At 43.5% G+C, this 16,763-nt stretch overlaps 1 protein-coding gene across 5 annotated transcripts in view; it reads right to left on the reverse strand.

The window, feature by feature from the left end:
- stim2b (stromal interaction molecule 2b) overlaps nucleotides 1-16,763 on the reverse strand; it is a 36,889-nt gene that overhangs the window by 18,510 nt on the left and 1,616 nt on the right. The window contains exon 1 of one of the 5 annotated variants that reach the window (XM_069169743.1): nucleotides 1,593-1,621. The exons of 2 other annotated variants lie outside the window; for them this stretch is intronic. The gene's annotated coding sequence lies outside the window, so the exon portion shown is untranslated. Of the gene's footprint in view, nucleotides 589-1,592; nucleotides 1,622-16,763 lie in introns of those variants that run through there. 2 more of the 5 variants (XM_069169742.1, XM_069169741.1) reach the window with 2 other exon arrangements.

Below are 16,763 nucleotides of genomic sequence, written 5' to 3' on the forward strand. Positions count from 1 at the left end.
CGAATGGACATCGATTTTTATATTTCAGGCAAAGAGTCAGAACTACTTCAGATGAAGAAAAGGCCGTCCGGCGAGCGCGTCGTGTCCCGCCGTGCCGTCTTCGGTGCGTTTTAGATGTCGGATCTCTTTACCGACGCGAGACTTGACACGTTAGTTATAGAATCGCCACTTGGCCAAATCCACAGAAGGAGCAAAGGGAGCCGTTTGATTGGACGCGTTCCCGAAGCTAAGTTTGGACGAGAGGACGCTGGGGAGGGATGAACGAGTCGGACGGAGGAACAAGCGCTGGCGAGAAGGAGGCCGCGGCCGGACTCGTGACTGTTGAGTGGCAGGTTAGATAACGCTGCGATCACTGCTGCTTGTGTTCATGGATACGCTGGGTTGGTTGCCGGCTTTAAAATCTCCACCACTTCACACGACACTTTGAAAAGCGCATAACAATTAAATTAAAGTTTGTTTTGACTCAGCTGCTGCAATTAGAAACATCACGAGCTGCTTTCTGGTGACAGCACGGCGTGCACCAATCAGGAGCCGGATCAGCTGGTGTCTCGGTGGACAAACACGATTTCCCTTTACACACTGGAAAACCAGCATGAAGCCACCCCAATTTATTTCATAAAAAAAAATAGGGCAGTAATAAAAAATGGCTTTATGTGCTGTTAAGATATGAAATAAACTCAAAGTGCAACCAAAGTGAAAACAGGGCTAAAAGCACCATGAAATAAAAAGTTACTGTCACGACAACGCTGGCTGCAAACTGTGCTGCTTCTTTAGAAATGTACGTCCTTCAAAATAAAAGCACAGCAGCACAAGTTCTGTAAGACTTTCAAATTAAAAGTGATTTATTTTTTTTCCCTCTCAACTTTTTTGTTCTTTTCACACACAAATACGTGACCGACTTTTGGGTCACGACCCACAAGTTTACCAGCACAAGCCGCAAGGGACGAACAAGTGCCTCTATCAGAGACAGGAAGTGTTATCAAAAGAAAAAAGGGGCTCTTTAAGACGAGACTCATTTCTGCCGTGTCCGCCTGTCCTGACGCTGGAGAACAAGTTGCATAACACATTTGCTTAACTCGCCGGGGAAGTTTACATAAGTCTTTTGTTTTGTTTGCATAGCGTGCATATCTATTTGGTTATTGAAAGAAGCACAAAACTACTTGGGTTTTACATACTGCACACACACACACACACACACACACACACACACACACACACACACACACACACAGACACACACACACACACACACACACACACACACACACACACACACAGACAGACAGACAGACAGAGCTTCACATCCAGTTGTGTGTCCCAGTTTTACTTTCTTTGTTTGCTGGAATGTCAGAATTGACAACAGCATACTTTTACAAACGACTTTCTATGAAGTTGATCTTTTTTTTTTTTTTTTGCTGTCACTTTCTTTCTATACTGCGCTCGTGGCCTAATTCTGTTCTGAATGCGTGCAGAACCCTTCATGAACCGACTTATCTTTCTTAAGAGAAAAAGATTAATCCAAGATAGAACAACAACAACAACAACAAACAAAAAAACACTGTCATTCACAGTCAGTATTTAGGCTCGGCCACCTGCAGGGCGATTCACAAATATGACAGCACGGGCCTTTCCTTCCCAGGGGTCCTATTTCTGAGTATGTTTCGGGACAGTTGTTAGCGCTACGACGAGGGACCATGTGACAGGAAGTGGCCGCCGGTGACCCTGAGCGTTCCAGGGGGACGCACGCAAAATCAAAAACAGCCGAGACGAGCGGGCCTCCGATTGGAAAAGCTCTGGGTTATTTTTAACCTGCCAGGCTCCCGGCTGTCAGGATGTAAAAGCTCAACAATGGCAGAGGTCCCCCCCCCCCCCCCTTACTCAAACACATGCAGATGTTAAATACGCGCACACACACACACACACACACACACACACACACACACACACACACACACACACACACAAGCTAAGGAAGCAGTTAATTCATTTTGCCATAACTGTAAAAACGCGTGCGAGCTGTCACGGAGGGCGACGGCTTCGCTTCAAAAGAATCTGATAACAAAAGCATTTTAGTTGTCAACTGCTTCCTTTAAAGTGAATCCCAGCAGTTGAAAAGCAGGTTTTTTTTTTGTACTCTATACGCGTGTCGTGAAGACGGTCCTTGTCTTTAATTCCACAAAAAAAGACGCTATGTGGGTGACAGGAGACGCAGACAGGGAGGGGTGTGTGTGTGTGTGTGTGTGTGTGTGTGTGTGTGTGTGTTCACTGTGACTTTTCGGGACTTCCTTGAACCCGATCCTCATGACATTCGGACATCGTGTTGCTGCATCGATAAAGCAGACGTCAGATGTCTGTTGCGTTCAGATATTGAAGTCCCAGATGAATGTTTTTTTCTACGTCTCTCGTCCTGCAAACAGCCAATGAACACCAAGTCTGTACTGATCCGTCCCTCCGGGGTGAAAAGAAAAGGAACATTTTTCTCCAGCACTGTTACCTGGTAAAGTTTAATATGTAGTCACTGTCTTAGATAATAAACATGCTGCACATCACAGGAAGATCAGCTCGTTCCGGTTGTTGTTTTTCTGATAAGAAAAGAGGCAGCAGAGTCTTGCTGATTGTAAATGAGAAGTTATTTTTGTTGAGTTTTATTTTTTTGTGGACATTTTTACAAAATTGCAAGCTGCTGCAAAATATTGCGGAGATTGCTTGTTCATTGCATAATTATTATGATCAAAACGAAATGACCCGACCGTCTGAGGAAACAACCGAGCGACTGATTTACATCTCAGATAAAATACCAAAAATGTCTGTCAGGTCCAGACACCGTAAAAACATCACGGAGGAGCTGATGGAGACTGATTGTGTTTCAGGGACCTTTTCGTCTGATGGAAGTTGCAAAGGACTTGAAGGACATTTCCCCTTTTTTACAAGAAACACACTGGAGATTCTGTTTCATTGATTTCATTCACTCATCGAGGATTGAAGCGAAACTTAATGTCATCTCCGTAGATTTAATAACCGAGCTCGGAGCACCGACGGCAGCTTCACGTCAGCACCTCGTAGACTGCAGAGTGAGATCTCCACCTGGGAGACGGCACATACACCCACCCTCCCACCCTCCATCCTTCCCACCCTCCATCCTTCCCACCCTCCCTCCCTCCAGTCCCTGTCTTACTTCAAACCTGATCCTGGACTCGGTGTAAGAGGATCCGGGAGCTGGGCGGGTGTAGGCAGAAGGCAACATGGAATTAAGATAGCAGGATATGATGAGTTTGACATGTGACTCCAGGGAGATTTCTCAGTGTCCTCAGCTATTTCCTGACACGCACACACATCTCTCTCCAGAGCTCAGACACAGCAGACATATCAAAGACACACACACACACACACACACACACACACACACACACACACACACACACACACACACACACACAGTACAATTCAGGCACGGCAGATTGGGGAAGCAGATCAGAGAACCAACACACCATGAAACAGATGAGAGCGAGCTCGGTTTCACACCACAGTCTCTGCTGTGAAAATCTAATTATGTTACATGCAGTCACAGTTCTTCTTGTGTTCTTCTGCAAAAGACTCCAACTCGCTCTCGGCGGTCAAACGCTGCTTCACGTCGGAGCTCACAGACCATCATTGAGTCTCTCTTTACATGAAAACAACAACAACAAAAAACTTCTGAGTAAATCATTTTTCAAAATCCGAATTATTGTGAAACTTACTTATAGAAAATTGTGCTTCTGCAGCCCAACATAACGCAAACAGCCTACTTGTACTTTTGATCAGTTTCACATTTTAGGCACTTATAGGGATTTTTTCTTTCCAATTCAACAACAAAAAAAAAAAAAACTGTATTCGCACTTTATGCAAAGAATCCTACAAATTATAATTGTGACATTACCTAAAGAGTAAATGGAGATTTTGATCTCTGACAGCACACTTCTCTTTACTCATTTACTCTTTCCTAAAGAGTAACTGTTATCAGTGTGCGTAGGAAGAAAAGCCGACCACCGTTTAAACATGGAAGGAAAACATTGCATGATTCACGATAATAAAAAGATTTGCTTTGCAAATGTTTTATGAAGCATATAGTATGATTGTTAGGCCTGAAGAATACAAACAATGTTTGGTGGGAAATGCTGAATGTAAACATCATGTTGGTTTGTTTTGCATGAAATCATGCTTGAATTCATGAAATTAAAATGTTAGATAACATCAACGGCAGCTTCTGTGGAGCCGTTTGAATCAGTTTGTTGTCATCACAGGCGATGAAAAGTAAAGAAAGTCAGCAGAAAGCCTCCATCCACCACATCCATCTCCATCCACCACATCCATCTCCATCCACCACATCCATCTCCATCCACCATCTCCATCTATCATCTCCATCCACCACATCCATCTCCATCCACCATCTCCATCTATCATCTCCATCCACCACATCCATCTCCATCCACCATCTCCATCTATCATCTCCATCCACCACATCCATCTCCATCCACCATCTCCATCTATCATCTCCATCCACCACATCCATCTCCATCCACCATCTCCATCTATCATCTCCATCAACCACATCCATCTCCATCCACCATCTCCATCTATCATCTCCATCAACCACATCCATCTCCATCCACCATCTCCATCTATCATCTCCATCTCCATCCACCATCTCCATCTCCATCCACCATCTCCATCCACCATCTCCATCTCCATCTCCATCCACCATCTCCATCCACCATCTCCATCCACCATCAACACACTCAACTGCTCTCTGATCGTAACAGGTGAGAAAACCAAAAAAGAAAAGAAAAGAAAATGCAGCAACCAGCTGCAAAGTTGAAGTAACAAAACAATTCAAGTAAAAAGAAAAGTTTCTCTCAACTATGATGTTGCTGTTCTATTGTTTTCTAACATAAAATATTTATTAATTTAAGTATTATTAATTTATGCACCCGAGTTAATTGTAGTCTTAAATTAGACAAACTTAAGATCAAACTTTGGTTAAACTTCTAAACCCACGTTGACAACACAGCAGAGTAAAACTCAAAATAGCTTTTATTTTTTAACGTTTTCTCTTTATTGTTTTTTTTAGTTTTTTTACAGTGTGCCTCCAATTTAACAAAAGCAGCTACGAGTGGAGTTCAGGTGACCTCTTGTTCGAGCGTCACTCGGCACACCTTTCTGCACGCGGTACATCACCACGGAAACAGCCGTGTCAGCAGTTCATTAGCTCCACTGACGCCGAGCCAAACTCTCACACACTTCCATCATACGGACAATAAATGACACGTTAAACATAAATTCCTGGATTGTGTCGATGCCACGAGGACGGCCGAACACCGAACACATGTTTGTGTGTCTGAAATAAAACTGCACTCGACACACAAAGCACATGCTGCAAAGCGTGCGTGAAGGCGAGCGAAGGAACGTGATGTCAGGGTGTACCGGACCGGTGCCGTGTAACCGGACCGGTCCCGTGTAGCCGCTGCTCATATGGCGGTGTCATAAGTCAAGCTGACGGTTCAGTATTAAAGGCGAGTAAATAAAGCTCGTGGAGAGTCTACCATTTCAGCTCATCAGCAGCCATTAATAAGACACAAATATCATTAGCTGCCTACAAATGTCAGCGGCGAGCGGAGAGCGGGAGAGGGCGAGCGAGACAGAAAGTGTTTGGACGTTACTCTCAGTTTGCACAAGCTGTTAAAACGGACACGTCACGAGCCCCCGCGTTTAAAAAGTGACCTCCTTCAGGAGGGAATCGATCCGACACGCAACGACAAAATCTATCACAAAAAAATAATCCAGACTTTGTGACGTCTTGATGCTCTGCTGACAGGTGAGCTCACAAAACTCCTCCGGAGGCCCGAAGGCACGGCGGGACGATCATCAGTGAGCAAACACAAAAAGCTGCAGACGGTGACACACACACACACACACACACACACACACACACACACACACGTAATTGCCTCACTTCCCACACGGGAGTCAAAACTTTATTTCAAACCTCTCGGATCCGGAGACGTGATTCTGTAAGAACCACCTATTCCTCTCACCAACAAAAAGTCTGACAAAAGCACAGCTGCATGTTCAACATGTCTGAACTGAACCGGATCCACCCTGAACTGGATTATCTTTGTCGCAATGCAAGAAACAATAGTTGAGGCAACTAAGACAGGTGTAGGTGGAACAGGTCGGGCAGCTCCACTCGAGCAACGAAAACAAGTCTGGATATTCAGCATGTGTCTCTACAGGACTGCAGACAATCGTTTCCACAGGTTGGGCCAGTTTTATTGGGCCGGGCGTCAAAGTTTGATGCTTTTATGGCAGCGATAATATCTCAGTACCAAAGAAATGCCTGGTCGTTGTCAAATTTACGATTTTGAACAATTTAACACATTTTAACCGCATAACTTTTGCTACGTAAAGTAAATCTCCCCAGCGTCCGACACGCAGGCAATTTTACTCGCTTTCACTAGAAGGCCTTATTTCAATCTTTTGAAATGAATTTTTTTTGCCATATATGTGCCGAGTTGCAACAACTGGAGGTTTCTCTGTGCACAGCTGGCTGAGTTAGCCTCTGATAGCATGTGAGCCATTAGTTTAAACTCTCCCCCTCTGAACTGCATGAAAACTAAAGATTTGTCCGATAATGTGTGATGTTAAGGTCTTTTTTTAAGTGATAGAAAGCACTATGTGTTGCCCACTAATCGTAAGGTTGGCGGTTCGATTCCCAGTTGTCAAAATGTCCTCAGGCAAGACCCTGAACCCCAAGTTGCTCCTGACGGGAGGCGAGCACCTCGCTAAGGTGCTTTTTAAGTGGAGAGCATTTACAACAGTTTTGCAACGAGAAGAAACACTGAATATATAAAACGATATTTTGTTTGACTCCAGACGGCACCTTTACGTTTCAGTTTGCACCGAACTTTAAAACAGTTGAAATACTGAACAGATACTTTGATTCAGTCAGAGACAGGAAGCTGTTTGACCCGTTGAATCAGGTCGTTCCCACTGAAACTGGGAAGTACACCACCTTACCGGGCGCCGCTAATCCTCTGCTTAGGCCACAGCTTGAAAAAAAAAGAAAAAAGAGGGCAAATAAAGGGGGTGAAGACAACTAGAGCAAAACGTGTGACGGCTCACCGAGTCTGATCTCAAAAACTTCCAGAAAAGGAGAAACTCCTTTCGCCTGGGCGTCCCAGGAATGTTTCAATTACAGCCGCCGAGCACGAGATGCGTGATGTACGCGGCCGGCCGACAGGGAAGGACAAGCAGAACGAAAAGGCCGCGAAGGGGCCCGAGCGCTCCTTTAATCAGCCGGCTCGGCCGCCGCCACGCTCCCCCGGGTGGGAGGTTAACGGCTTGAAGGTTAATGGGTTGTATGTCTGCAGGAAAGCGGTCGAGAGAGCAGACGGCCGCGCGGAGGAAGAGATTACATGCTAGACTTAAAAAGTTAACAATGAACAATGATCGGCGTGATGAGTTGGGCGTGATGAGTTCGGCGTGCGTTCGCCGCGTATGTGACGCTTCCCGTTGCGTAACGACTGAGCAGACGTAGCTTCTTTTAATACCAAAGTCGCACCCAGAAGCAAATACAGAAGTATTTGTTAATGCATATTTACATAATGTAAATGTTACATAGTAAATGCATCCCGGACGACCTTCACTGGGATGAAGGGTTCCTCGTCTGTGGGTTCAGACTTTCTCACTTCCTCCAAAAATAAATGTAAGAAAAAACAAACCAGATGTTTAGAGAAGCATTAAGAGCACAAATGTGGGAATTCAGATAATACTGAATGTTGACATTTTTCAGGCTCACGAAAAAAAAAAAAATCCAGAGAGAAAATTAATTTGTCAAATATTTCACACAAAATAAAATTCTCTAATCACAAAACTCGACAGAAAAACCTTGAATATGAAGCTTCTGGGTTACAAGTAAAAGTAAAAATTCTCGCTCTTTATTACAGACGCCAGGAAGTTTTTACTCTTGAATTTTGCCGTTCGATTTTCACCAATCCAACGTGAACAACTCGTAAACATCATCTGGTTTGAAGTTTTAGATTCGCTGAGTTTGAACTCTCAGACAGCAGATCGTCTGCTCGCAATCAACGACGAGAACTTTTAACGTTTCCGTTTTCATTTCAGAACCGTTCGGCTGGTTGCTTTAACATCAGGTCTATTGTTTGCATGTTCCAGCCGACTGCACCTCACACAGATCTTATTGTCTGTCTGGGAACAGACAGACTCGCGTTACAAGAAACTGGTTGTAAAAGAGGCCTTGAAAGAAAAAAAGAACCTGCAGCGAACAGCAGTTAAAGAAACCCGGTTCCTGAACGCTGTTCTTCCTCAGCGGGAGATTTATCAAGACGAAGGTTTACATCCTGCTGGATTTGAACATTTGGAGTCCGCAGCTCAGATTTAAAATGACATTTATGTGACGGGACACTGAGAACGGCCCGTTCAAGCTTTTACGGTTAAACCTCCAAATGTCTGGAGGACGCACGTTTTAGTTTTAGTTTTACTTTCATCCTGATAAACCAGTGTTTTCGGACTCCTCACTGTCTCAGCTGGAGGATGTGAAACTGACAGCAGAGAGCACGTCTGGCTCTCCGCCAGCTTCCTGTCCACCTTCTTCACCTTCCTGCTCGACAGGATTCTCTTCTTTAACTTCACGCGTCTAAATACGGGAGCCGAAGGACACCGCTGCAGACAGGAGATCAATACACGGAGACAGACTAACATATTTCATGAAAAAAAAGAAAAAAAATCTTGAGTTGCCCCACGTGATTGCGATACTCGTGCTGAGAACAAACAGACGCAGCACCAAAGACAAAACATCATAGATTTCTTCGTCGAGATATCGACGACGACGGCTCGAAGCCGCGGCAGAGACAAACCAAGTCTAAACCTTCATCTGACCTTCCTCACATCTGCTGCTGAACAGCCAAAAGTCCGAGAGCACATGTAAGTGATTTGGCCGCCATCAGACCCTTTGATGTGTAACACAAGATCCGGATCAAGGCGGAGGCCGACGTGGGCTCTTAAGACGCCACGTGTCGGTCCGGACGTGCTACTGTTAGCGGCGCTAAGACGGATAAGCGGTCACAGCGTGACAACAAGAGAGCTGTTCCTGTCAGCTGACGCTCATGTGGGAACTGTCCCATCGTTTGGGCTCCTCGGTTGTAAGGACGTTACTATGTTAAGTACCCTGAGGTGACTTTTGGCTTTTATATAAATAAAAAATGAATTGAATTGTGCAAAAAAAAAAAAAAAAAGAAGAAGAAGAAGAAACAGCTCAACTGCTTGATATCGTAATTTTCTTATCATTCAAATTTCCATCAACTGATTGAAGATGATCTAATTTCTAGCGTCAGTAATATCAATTAAAAACAAATGGAAAGCAATCTCTGAAATTCTACGATTCAAAAAAATCAAATAAAAAGCTGATGAGAGCGAAATGGTCAAGGTTGGGACAGGAAAATCAAAACAAGCTCAAAGACACTAAAACACTGACAATCAGGACTAATTTTGGGAGTTGGATTACTCATAGATCTGTTTCACGTTACAGAAGGCTATTTGACCCGCTGATCATTTCAAACTATCGCAGCATTAAGACTTACTCAGCTAAAAATGTCTTGCAATTCAAAATAATGACAGAAGAAAACGCACACGCGTGCATCGTTGCTCAGATCTACATCTGAGTCTCCGCGTTATCTCGACTTGTCAATGATTTTGTTGTGAGCGCGGGTCGGAGGGTGAACGTCGGCGGAGACGGACTCGGGAGGGGGCGGCATACCAGAGAAATCCACACCGCTGTTTGGCCCTCTCGCCCAGGTCAGCGCGTCACGTGATCCTCGGCCGAAGGGAAAGTCCCTGAAATCAGAGGGGACTGCACCTCATGGCCAAAATCTAACTTTAAATCCCACTCAAATAGAAATATATATAAATATATATATATATATATATTTGCCTACAACCAGGGGGACTTATTTTAACGAGGAGAGCGCAGTCGTCCGCTGGAATAAATCTCGTCGAGCTCAAATATAATAAAATGTAATATTTGCAGATAAGAAAACTCGGCGCTTCAGCACATGATGTGATTAAGCAGGAAGTGACATGCAAAGCCAGAAAGCCGCGGTGACTTCGGTGAAGGGCAGAGCTTTGGCTTCTTCCTGTGTTGAGGTGATGAGCATTAACACGGCGGGATCACAACAGGACGAGACCGTGACCCCCACCAACCTTTCATTCTGGCGAAGCGTGCAGCTGAGAGATGTTTACGGGGACATCGACCCGTCGGGTTGATAAAGTCTTCTTCAAGTTACTTGTTTTGTCCAATCAGAGCTCAATAAATGAAGTTTAGCCAATTTGTTCTGTTTGTTTTTTTAAATGTCAACACAGCTGCCGATTCATTTCGGTTCATTCATTTCCAACCTCGACAGTTTTGTATCTGACTGCATGAAAACAGAAAAAATGAAAACCGAGGAAGTGAGGTGTAAAAAAAAGGGAACCTACAAATGTGTTTGCATATCCACATCTACGGATGTTGTTGATTTTTTTTCTGCCGATGTTGGCATGCGGTGTTGCTTGTGTCCGTCATGAATGGCTCACGCAGCCGGCAGCGTGCATCACTGCCAGCGACGGGGATCAACACCTCGGGGAGAGACAACAATAGCCCCCTCTGGGATGGAGAGGGCAGACAGCTCTGCTACTGTGGGCCACTCGCAGCAGGAAGCACTGTACAGCTGAGTACAGTGACCTACATCTGCGACCGTGGAGGGGGGCGGGGGGGGGAATATGTGGGGGGGGGAGATTCTGCACGAGCGAATCAGCTGCCAGTGTTGTCTTCTGAACGAATTATCTCAAACACCCTGGTGTCGAGTTTAGAGATTCAAGAGTGTAAAACGAGGGTTGATGTCGTGTTTTAGTGTTTTAAGGGAACGCAGAGCGACTTTCAAAATCGTGGAATCATTATTATGCCGTATTTTACTAAAATAGACACAAAAGCATTTAGTAACTTCAAACAATGTAAAGTCGCTGCTGAATGTCTGTTTTTTCGGAGGCTAAACGGTGTATTGATTGTTCTTGGAAGAAGCAAACATGTGGAATCTCCCACTTGAAAGGATAAGTTACTTTACAAAGAACAAAATGGAGAAGTTTTGGAAAATAATTAATTTCTTCCATTTTATTTTCTAATTATCATTTTATTTTGTTATTTCCTCGTATTGGTGTGTTTTATTGTTTATGTTGTTCCTCTTGTTATAATATTACAGTATTCAGGGGTTAGTGACTCAACAATTCCTCAATACCAGTGAATCAGGTCGTTGAATGTTTCAGCACTCACAGAGGAGCGTAAACCATGAAACGAAGCGGCGTTATCTCCTCGGTTCGACCTCACGCCGACAGATCTCCGGGATAATAAGGAGCGACACCGAACCAAACACAACAGGGTGGAAAATGCACTTGGAAAACTTTTTCCACTGGATTTATAAATACACTGGATACAACAGTCTGGTTGGTGACAAGCTTCATTAGGATGGATCACAACCCTAAAGCTCCCTGATGGAGATGGGCAGCAGCTGCCCACTTCTGGTGGGGGGGGGGGGGGGACCGAGTGGTGTCAGTAAGGTACGACGACGACGACGACAACCTCGGAGCAGATGACTACAGGCTGAAAAAAAGGAACGTTTTGACAAACATTTCAATGCTGGGACTCCACGAATGCAAATGTTCCACCTAAACGAGTCCTCCGCCCACGACGCCGATTTGCCAGCGTCACTAAATAAATACAAAACCAGTCAAAGCGTTTCTTCCTCTATTCCACAGTGATGAATGGGTGCAGACAGACCAGCACTGGCACAAATAGATTCCACATTAAGACAATATTAACAAAATTTTCTGGCAGCAGAACGAGCTGGAAACACAACGCTGACGTATGATCAACTTAAAAAGGAGATATGACGAATATACGATAAAAAACACGGGTTGTAAGTGAAACTAAAGGATGTGAAACAATCAGTAGAGCTGAGGAACTGCAGGTTTATAATTCTTGCACAAGCACCCTCTTTCAGATTATTTGATATAAATATAAAAATATGAATGACTGCAGCTTTAAAAGCAGCAATAACTGATCTGTTGGCCACCAGAAGAACAAGCGATGAACACAACACTGACATAATATAAATAACATTATCACTTATTTAGGAGGTGTGTTCGTGATCACCATCATTTTTAGCTCAAGTTTGGTCTCCACCATTTTCTTGAGGAAATGATCTGTTTCTTTAGCATCTAAAATGCTCCACTATTATCACATAGGTGTTTATTTTGCCCACCCGCCATACGGTGTGCACCGACATGGCTGTAAAACCCCAAAACAATGAGCTGAAAGACACTAAAACACTCAGCGTGGGGGTGAGACTGAGTCTTGTTTTAAGGTTTATTTTGAGAAACCAGTCTGTTCTCATCAGAAAAAAAGGAAATGACTTTCGCCTGTTGAGTTTTACTCCACAGAACGAGGACATTAAGACGCGCTGTCACGATTAGCTTATAAAACAAAACGCTCACCGAGGCTCCAACACGAGCATTAAACTAAGAAAAAGCCTGCGTTTCCTCAAATGATGGAAAAAGGCTGCAGACAGCAGCAGCGATGGGAGCTTCACCAAAATGCTAATTCTTGGTCCTCTTCCATAAACAAGCAGCGGAGAGGAAGGCAAAATGTTGAGCCTCCTTTCCAAACATCCCTTCATCAAAAAAAAAAAAAGCTCTCAGTTATAGATCATATTGGAGATACACTCGTGAGCGCTTTACTGCGTTAAGAGTCTGTAATTTCAACTGCAGCTGCTTTCTGCATCTGTACGTTACATAAAGCTTGAAGCTAAACGAGGGCACGTCACTTCAGTCCTCAGAGGGAAGAGCTTTGTTTGTTGAAACGGCAAACAAGCTGAACGCCATTAAAACGGGTAGAAGACCACGTCCACACGGCCACCAACCCCCCCCCCCACCCCCCCACCCCTCCACCGATGCCTCTTTCTCCCTCTCTACTAGTTTTTTTTTTTGTTATTGTACATCTTCTGCTGACTGCCAAAAAAAAACCAAAACCTGTTACTCCTTTTTGCTTGCTTTAGGTGCACAGTGATGATTTATGATTCCCATTGTTTGAACAACGTGCTCATTCTGTTGCATTGCAGTGAATATGCAGGTGTAGATTCACTACAGACCGGGGGACCCTGCGGAGATTTAAAAAAAGACCCACAATGAGGAAAAGAAAAAGTGGGTTTTTTTGGATGTCGTATATCAACCGAGACAAAAACAACAACAACTGACCCCTCAGTTCAACTCACGCGCTGCCTGTTGGGTTTCCAACATCAGTAACGACTTCAGCTGCCCGCTTCATCTTTCTTTCCTCTCGGATAAACAAAAGATCCCGGAAGACAAAAAAAAGAAAATCTATTTTAAAATCATATAACTTATCACAGACCTCCGCAGAGATGTTGGCCGACGCTCGTCACGATGACAGCCGGCTGCAGTTGCACAAACACGACTGATTAAATGTCAGAAAAGTACTGATGATAAACGACACACTGTGCAGTTGAATTAAATCTTTACAAAAAAAAACAAAAAAAAACACTTTTCAGACCGAACAAACTGTTTCTTGCCCGAATTGCATAATCGATTCTCCTCTTTTGTTTCTCAAATCCATTCCCAGTCTCGGCGGCTCTTTGAAGATTATATACAAAAAAAAAAAAAAAAAATCACAACAACACTGCCTGACCACCAAATGTTACCCCCCCCCCCCTCCCCTCCTACAGTTTCACCCTCTCACCACACACAGCACGCTAAATGGCAGCTTTGAACCGTGAACCGCTTCAATAGCAACGACCTCGTCTCTAATCTCAATTATCAAGAGCAAGAATATTCCTTCAGTGCTGCTGCGTATGTGCATGTGTACATATGCAAATATTCATCACCCTCTCATCGGCACTGTGACCTAATTTCTGTCTAAGTGTTCAGCAGACATCCCAGAATAAATGTTGGTAGTCACGGATGTGTTAATCACTTCTTTAAAGTGGCACTGATGAACTTTTCTTGGGTGATAATTGCTACAAAACAACAACAATTATTATTTACTTACCAAAAGAGACCCGATTTCCCCAAATGGGTCAAATTGAATAGACCTATAACAAGTAGAAACTACACTATATTACATATTATATGAAATTCAAATCTAATTTTATATCTCCATTGAGAAAGCGGAGTCATATTTGTAGCGGTGAGCAGGATGTGATGTCATGATGATTTGTTCCAAATGTCGACCAATCAGATCGCTGGGTCGGAACCACTAAATTCTGCACGTTAAGCAGTTTAGCGCTACTTCTGTTTAGCATTTAGCTCGAGTCGTGAAGTCCGTTAACTAACCGAGAAACATCAAGTAGGCGACGAAAGAAACGTTTACTTATAAAAGTTCTTGCTTTTAAACCTTTTCAAAGTGTCTCGTTTTAAAGATAAAAAGATAAAGATGGTGTTCGTGGAGATTTGTGTAACAATATAATCGGCTTTTTAAAAACCGAGGTCGGTGATGAATAAGAAATACAACAGCAACGACACAGAGCGTTGAAAAGGCAGCTGACCTTTCCAGGCCGGGGAGACGGGACGTCGTATGAAGTCACCACCGTCTCCGCTCCCACCAGACCTCATTGTTCGCTCCATACCGACGACCGTTGTTGTGGAAAAGAGCAGCTGTTGCTTTTTGCCTTATTAATCGATAAAGGTTTATTTTCAGGAGCCGGTGGTGAACGCTGAACAGCTGTTGAACAAAGGTTCATGACTTTCTCCGGCGTCTTTAACGGGACGTGTTCGATGAATATATAAACGAGTCTCCATTTACGAGGCTTTTTTTTATTCTGCCAGACTTCGAGCAAATGAGTCACTAAATCATTTGTGAGTGTTAAAAAAATAAATTAAAAAAAAGATTTGTTTTTTGAGCTTGAAGGTTCGTTGTCGGCCTTAGAAATAAAAAATAAAAAATGGATAGTTTGCTCAGTTGTCATGGAGATGATGGGCTGCAACATGATGTGGTAACAGATGATCAAACCCTAGCGCTTCAATTGGTCACCTCAAACGTCTCCATGACAACCGAGCGAGCTTCATCACACCGATGAAGGCCACACGATGAGGCTGAAAGCTCCAGAAATGTCCCGAAAAAGTTCGACCTCGTTCGAGGACTTTTCTTTTTTCGGGGGTCGAGCGAGACTTTGGTTTGTTGAAAGGAATAGTTGGACATTTTTGGAAACGCTGGTTTTAAATGTGTAATGAAGTGAAGAGTTAAAAAACCACCCGTGCCCAGTTGTCCAGGAGGGGTTTGTGTTGTGGGATACATTTTCTTGGCCGGTGACTCCTCGCTGGTTGCCTGGCAACTAATCCCAGTCAAGAAATAGTCCCTTGGAAGGAAGTGAAAAAGGAATAAATTTCCACAAAAAATGTTGAACTATTCCTTTTTAAATCCTAGTTTTAGAGCTCACTCTTTGGCTTAAAAACAAACTGTCGAGAGCTTAAAAAGAAAGAGGAAAAGAATGGAGGCCTAAAATACATCAGCACGAATGTCACGGAGAAAATGTGTATATGAAGGTCGTCTCCATCAGTAATTGTGGATGTCACGAGTATTGTTTGACTGTTAGTCTAGCAGTGCGTGACCACACATCCACTCACACAGTCCACGTTGGGGACATTGAGGTCTCTTGAGTGGCAGGTGGTTTCCAAAATAAGAGCAGGAAACATTAAAGGAAGTAACTACAATGACAAAACAACATGAGCCACCACTGAACTTACTTTCACTATGATGTTTATACACTACATGTTTACTGGAGTCACAGGTAGGTTAGGTTAGGTTAGGTTAGGTAGTTACTTTATTAATCCCCGAGGGGTAACATGTCACAAAGTCAGGTTTGTGATTAGAGCTGCAACGATTAGTCAAATAATCGATTTGTTCTATTGACTGATGATTAATCGACGAAAAAACATGTTGAATCCAGCTTCTTAAATGTGATTATTTTTTGCTTTCTTTAGTCCTCTATGATAATAAACTAAAACATCTTTTGGTTGTGGCGGGTCGGAGAGATTTTAAGGCTACATAAGGTGCTTCGGTAAAAACACTGACTGACATTTAAAAAAAATCAAACAGCTCATCGATTGATAGAGAAAAAGAAATCGACAGACGAAACAATAATGATTTGTGTTTGTGCTGCTCTATATATGATGTCAGAGTCACTGGTAGAGAAGTAAATGAATGTTTTTTGAACGTACGTCGACGTACAGGCCTGACAAACACATTATGTACACAAAATGACTTTAATCTATTAAATACATGAAATGTATTTACACACAGTGAAGTCAGACAGCTTCGTGATTTTACCTGAATATAAACTGCAGAAGGTCTTTCTTTCCATGCAACATTATTTACCTTTCTGTCCCTGCTCGATAATGAAACGTGGCTGCTTGTGTTTAACAGTGAGGCCGCTGCCATGTGCAAAAAAAAAAAAGCCTGTTCCAAAGACAACCAATCAATACTGCCTGGTTAAAAAAAAAATCCTCCTCTCATTAGCTTTTAAGTCAATAGTACAGTTTAATAGATGGTGGTGTTTAGGGGGTAGAGGGGGGGGGGGGGCACCTGTAGGCCTCCGGGAGATCATCAGCATCCACACACACATGAATGTAAACACTTTATATCATAAGAGGCCTGTCATGTTGTCCCCCTT

Source organism: Embiotoca jacksoni, unplaced genomic scaffold (assembly GCF_022577435.1).
Source record: "Embiotoca jacksoni isolate LCO1_2020_lvr unplaced genomic scaffold, fEmbJac1.0.p SCAF_47, whole genome shotgun sequence".
Classification (NCBI taxonomy): Eukaryota; Metazoa; Chordata; class Actinopteri; family Embiotocidae; genus Embiotoca; species Embiotoca jacksoni.